This window comes from Limulus polyphemus, unplaced genomic scaffold (genome assembly GCF_000517525.1).
Source record: "Limulus polyphemus unplaced genomic scaffold, Limulus_polyphemus-2.1.2 Scaffold445, whole genome shotgun sequence".
NCBI classification, from domain to species: Eukaryota; Metazoa; Arthropoda; class Merostomata; order Xiphosura; family Limulidae; genus Limulus; species Limulus polyphemus.
The window spans coordinates 131892-138323 of record NW_013666055.1 but is presented as its reverse complement, the minus strand read 5'-3'; the positions used below and the strand labels follow the sequence as shown (position 1 = coordinate 138323).

The 6432-nt window shown below is 33.6% G+C and overlaps 1 long non-coding RNA gene across 2 annotated transcripts in view; it reads right to left on the bottom strand.

The window, feature by feature from the left end:
- Positions 1 to 5669, bottom strand: part of LOC111085526 — a 13974-nt gene extending 8305 nt beyond the window's left edge. For both annotated transcript variants that reach the window (XR_002610351.1, XR_002610350.1), the window contains exon 1: positions 5569 to 5669. This is a non-coding gene — a long non-coding RNA (uncharacterized LOC111085526). The remainder of the gene's footprint in view (positions 1 to 5568) is intronic.
- Positions 5670 to 6432: the final 763 nt, after the last annotated feature.

Genomic DNA, 6432 nt, shown 5'->3' with positions numbered 1-6432 from the left:
CAAACGCTTGAATACTTCTTCTAACCGGGACATTTCCTCATCAAATGTTGTTGTAAACACAATGACATCATCCAGATACACTAGGGCTATCCTCCATTGTAGGCCTTCCAGTACTCTTTCCATCACCTTCTCAAATGTTGCTGGAGCATTGCTAATCCCAATTGGCATCTCTCTATCTACCTGCAATTATATCTCTGCTTTATTTGCTGGGCTTATATACTAAAAAAGAGGGTGCCTAGAACAGACTAGAGTTGCCAGGAAAATTCAAAATCCTTGAGAATCTCATGCTGTATTACCAGCATCACGTGACTTCCACTGTCGTAACAATATGTTCAAGTATAATCAATGAAGTTGTCTACATTAAGTGATTAGTTAGCTCACATGTATTTGCAGTTTCTAACTAAAAGTAAACAGAAAGATAGTAGTGGACTTTCATTTAAACTGACATTAAAATGTGAAACATAAATTCAGTTGGAGTCAGTTATATAATAAAAGGAATATAAACACACTTGTGAATTCCAATTTCACAGTTTTCAACTTTAATGTACACTACGAATTTGGAATTCCTATTTCTATGACTTTTAGTACATAATTTCAAGGGTTTGCAGTTTTTTCTTTTACTTTTAAACTATATATAAGATAACTAGTTAGTTCTACATTAGTTTATATGAGAATTGAGAAATTTTGATGTCATCCTTGTGACTGTTTAAAAATGAATTTCATACATACTTTTGTTTATCACAACTAATTCAGGTACCAGTTTCTAATAAATTTGAACCATTAAATGCATGCAATGAGGAAAGAGATAAGTTAGAGGTTCAAGTAACATAACATAACTTTTGGGACAACAAGGGTCCTATTGGCCCATCTCAGCTGTCCCATCCTCTAAACTAGACTATAACTATTAAATAAATAAATTTAAAATAATCTTAAAGCTAGCCCTTATAGTTAACAAGCTTTCTCTTAAACACACTTAAATTTACTGCCTCTACAGCATCCAAAGGAAACCCATTCCAAAAGCCAACCACCTTGTTCAAAAAATAAAGCTGTCTTAGCTGAGGATGGCTCCTACTCTGCCAAAATGTATATCTTAGTCCCCTAGTCCTACTATTCTCACTGTTAAGTATGAAAAAAGATGATGCATCAACACTATCAATTCCCCTTGCAATCTTAAACACCTCAATCAGATCCCCTCTGACTCTTCCTTTTTCAATAGAAAACAGTTTGAAAGATCTCAACCTCTCCTGGTATGACAACTCCTCCATCCCATGCACCATTCTAGTATCCCTCCTCTGAACCCTTTCCAAGAATTTAATGTCCTTCCTCAGGTAAGGAGCCCAAGACTAAACACAATACTCCAAATGTGGCCTAACCAGTGACCCATACGATGAAATTATAACCTCTTTAGACTTGTATTCAATATTTCTGTAGATGCAACCTAATATCCTATTTGCCCTACCACTAGCAACAGCACACTGCTTGGATGGCTTTAGAGACTGATTAACTATTACACCAAGATCACTTTCATTCATGAGACTGTAAGGTTATTCTCATCCAAATGATACTTATTATTCAAATTATGATAACCCTGATGCATTTATTATAATTAAAACACATCTGCCATTTATTTGCTCAACTCTCTAATTATCTAAATCCTTTTGTAAATCAGTAGCATCCTCTTCACAGGTAGCAACACCCAAGACCTTAATATCATCTGCAAGTTTAGATAATTTATTGACCATTCCATCATCTATGTAAATAAAAATGAGCAAAGATCCTAAAACTGAGCTCTGAGGTACCCCACTTGTAACATTAATCCAGTTTGACGGAAATCCATTTATAACAACCCTCTGGAGGGTTCTCTCATTAAATATTCAGATAGTTATTAGTAGTGGGAAAAATAAAAAGTCTAGGAATTTGCTTTCCAGGTGCTTAAGTACAGAAGATTATACAGCATGTTGATGGTTTAGTTGCTGGTACCAGAGAACATTCTCTTTTTGTGGTGCATGTCTGAGCAAATGGTGTTGGAAATTGTAAATCAGAAGAGATGATCTCTAAGTATACAGAACTCCTCCGGAGGTTTAAGGACAGAAATAAATATATGGCACTTTTACGAGTGCTCTCATTGGCTACATGCAGGTATGAATTACTCAGCAAGGTCCAAGGCTTAAATGAAAGGTAATCAGAAATATGCTTATAGAGCAAAAAGGTGGGCTGACTGGATATGTGGGATAGTTTTCAGATTAAGGGTAAATTATATTTAATTTAATTAAGGTTAAGTAGTAGATTGTTCAAGAAAGCTCTAAATATGTTCATCAAAGATAGTTCAAACTAATCTGGAAATTAGAAACAAATAGATTGATAACTAGGGCAATAAGGAGTAAGCAAAAAGGAGATTAGAGCATAACAAGTCAACTAATAGTTTTAAAGATAAGTCTTGAAATTTTAAAGATAAATATGATAAGGTCAAGACTAAATTTAATAGCCATTATTGTAATGTTATAAGTATTACAAACAGAACAGGAGAGTTCATGGCTCTAGGTGATATGGAAAATTATGATTTAATGGGGATTACTGATATATGAATAATAATAAATTTGGTTAAAAAAGTCAATAGTAGCATTTATACTGATACCTTAGGAAGCCCACAAGGGCTTACGAGAAACAGTTTGTTGATAATATCTAAACTAAGGAGTTTTTTTTAAGTATGTTAAAGGCATGCAAAATGTTAGACTGGGAATTAATTGGCCTTTAGTTTAAAGGATGGTAATGGCAAAGTTATTGTTAAAGATTACAAAATCTATGAGTTTTTAAATGTCTTCTGTTGATTTTTACAAGATATTAGCACTATTCCTGATAGAGCATTCTATAAGAAAAAATGATTAAAAGTAGATAATGCACCAGAGCCATACAAAGTTTTCCCCAGGGTTTTAAAGGAGTGTTAAGAGTTGCCCTGAAAAGTATAGCCAGTTAGTCTTACTTCTGCAGTGAGAAAAAGTTTAGAAAATTTAATAAAGGTAGCTTTACAAAATAATTTAGTGAAATATGATATCATAAATGAATGCCAACATGGATTCACCAAAGGAAAACCTTGCCTTACTAACCTGTCTTTCTATTTTCCTTCAAGGATGTTACTTATTATTCAGAGGAAGAAAAGGTTGTAGGTTTGGTGTTCTTAGATTTTAAAAAAATGTTTTGATAAGGTGACACATAAAATATTAGATAAGAAAATCACATCAGTTTGGAACAGGAAAAACCTTGATAATTGAATTGTCAGATGTTTAGAAAGATAATGGTTGTTATTAATGAAGTCCAGACAAAGTGGACACTTGCTATTAGTGGATTACCTCATTGGCCTTTGCTCTTTCTTACTTGCATTAACGATACTGATAGGGGATAATTAGTATATTGGTAAAATGTGTTAGTCACATTCAACTCTTTGATATTTCTAGATACTGAATGATTTGGATCAATTGGTAAGTTGGACAGAAATTTAGCAAATGACCTTTAATTATAGTAAATGTAAGATAATGCATTTGGTTTATAATTTGGATCACACATTTGATATAGATGGGGACCATCTCAATAGCATAATGAAGAAATGGATCATGGCATAATTGTGGATAAGTCACTCAAACGATCCAAGCAGTGATCTGTTGCTAATAGTAAAGCTGATAGAATTTTAGAATATATTTCAATAAATATTGAAGTCAAAAGAGTTAATTATCTTTATACAAATCACTACAGTAGTTAAGCCTCAACTGAAATACTGTGTATAGTTATGGTCTTACCTAAGAAACAACATTGACTTATTTGAAAGGGTTCAGAAAAGGACTACTAGGATGATTCCAGGGATGTAAGGATTATCTTAAAGGGATAGGTTATGGATCTCTTATTTTCTAATGAGAAATGAAGGGTAAGAGGTGATCTTCCTAATTACTCAATAGGGCCTCAATAGGATTAAATCATCTGACTTGTATCACATTTGGAATATGGTGAAACCAGTGGCAGAATGATAGGTAGGGTAGTTGCTCAAGGCCCCTTTAAAGTTAGTACTTCTAACTTTCAATATTGAAATTGAAGGGAAGTATTCTGAAACACAGACAAAAATTTAAACATGATGGGGACAACAAAGGTTTTTGCCCTGGGGTCCTTTGTAACCTAGTTATGCTAATGGATGAGTTTAAGATTTGAAAAAAAAAAAAGAGAGACAGGCTATGCTCCAGTCATTAAGACAGTTAAATTTTTCTAACAGGTGACTGACTTATGGAATAAGTTACTGTTGGCAGTAGTAAATGCCAGCACTGCAGAAGAGCTTAAAGGAGGAATAGATGATTACCTTAACAGTAAAGAGTGGGTTTAATTTTTCAATGGGTAGGTATATAATTTAGAACCTAGGACAACATTCTGTACAATCCCCTTTTCTGTGGACTACACTAAACAAAAGTACCTTCTGATCTAATAAAGAATAAAACTTTTCTCAAAGATTTTCATGAGCTGGCAGATAAACCTCCCCCTTAACAAAACAGCTGGTTCTGCCCTTGTTAATTTAGTCATTACAACATTTATTATGTTGAAAATCCACATAAAGTTTAAAAACAATCTAGTGAAGTTATATATCTTCATACCTAGACCGGTTATTAATAACAATATATATTACTCAAAGTCCAAGCTCGGACTTCATCTCACTCTGAACATTTTCCTCCTCTTACTTAAAGTTAAACTAAAGACGAGATTGCATAAACCTTAGGACTCGTGGTCGTTCTTAATATGAATGCAATCTTCGCCCAAGTTTTTCAGTTCCATATGATCAGCGGGGAGATACGACGAGTTTTCAGACTCAGCCATTATAAATTAGTTATATTAGTAACATAATTTAGTTCGATTCACTCTTATTTTTGTACTGTGCCATGAAGATTATGAATAACGTATCTAAATATCTATTCTTGTTTTTACGTGTTAATATGTTGGAATCAGAATTTTTCTTTATACAATAAATAGCTTGATACTAATAATTGGGCTTTAATAAAACGGTTATGTAGATCAATATAAAACAATATCACCAATGCAAAAAACCTAGGCTTGATCTCAAGGATCAACGTAATAGTGTTTGAGACTTTTTTCAGGGGATAGTTCCCGGATGAGAATTTTTTCCTGGGTAAAATGTTCCTGCATAAAAAAAAAACAAATGCCTCGAAATACCCTTACGTATTATGTTTAGATTTATTATGCAGTCTGCAACAGAAATATATTAGAAATAAATATTCTGCCAGTTTATATTTTTAGTTTAGGTATAGAACTGGTGCAGTCAGCAATAGCTACGACCTCGACTATGTCATAGATAAAACATTTTCCTGTTCTGTTTTTAGAACAATATTTTTTGAAAATAAATAAGATACATTCATCAAAGAAATACAATCTGGTACTAATACTAATAGTAAACTTATTCAGCACAACTTTCATCTGAAATTATGATGAATACAGGTATACAAATTTTTATACACCTGTCTTCAGTTTCGGTTTACATAACATTGTCATCTTATTGTAATTGATTAAAAATATATTTACTAAACGTTTCCGTTTTAATAAAGGCATTCTGTACATGGGAGATTAATTCATCAACAACGCAGTTTTTCCTGCTGCATCGGCTCGTGTACGAAAGGACTTTCCACAGGCGCTAGAGCAGTTCAATTAAATAAAAATAATAATTTTGCTGAGACTTTAAATTTTTTTCAGAATGTATAAAAGCAAGCAATTGCTTATTATGATAGAGCATTGAAATAAACTACTCGTAGTAACAACAAAAAGAAAAATATATTACATTTTGTAGTTTACTCTTAGAGTGAAGTCTGGCTTAGTATTGTTACGTCTCTGGTCGTTGGTTAATTTTCGGTAAAAATTCTTTCCGAAAAACTTCAGCAATACAAGTCCTTTCTTAAATAAAACAAGTTTATTCTTTCTCAATACAACTTTGCAACACACTTAATTTCCACAGTCATTTTAACTTAAACACACGCTATAGTTCAACCTCTCTTTTTACACTTACCTGAATTCCCAAACGTCATTTTATCAAAATTAATTACACACTTCCTCGGTAGTCAGTAGTCCAACCCTAATATGCATTGGTCTTCAATGTCAGCCAAGTATACTTTCTGTCTGTCCTTTATGCCCATGAGCTCAATAGTTACCCACACTGGTCCCCACAACCTGGCAGAATGTCCTGTCACACCACGGAGCTTCTGTATGGCTTCTGGTACTCCTTTGTGATCTAGCACCTTGATACTCACAGCTGAGATGCAGAATCTATGACAAAGTTGCACTTTTGGCCATCCAGCTTTCCTGTCACATAGACACTGTGTGTGCTTGCCATTTCACACTTAGCTGTCGAGACTTTCACAATGGGGTTTTGTGGGCGTCCTTCAACACCAACCA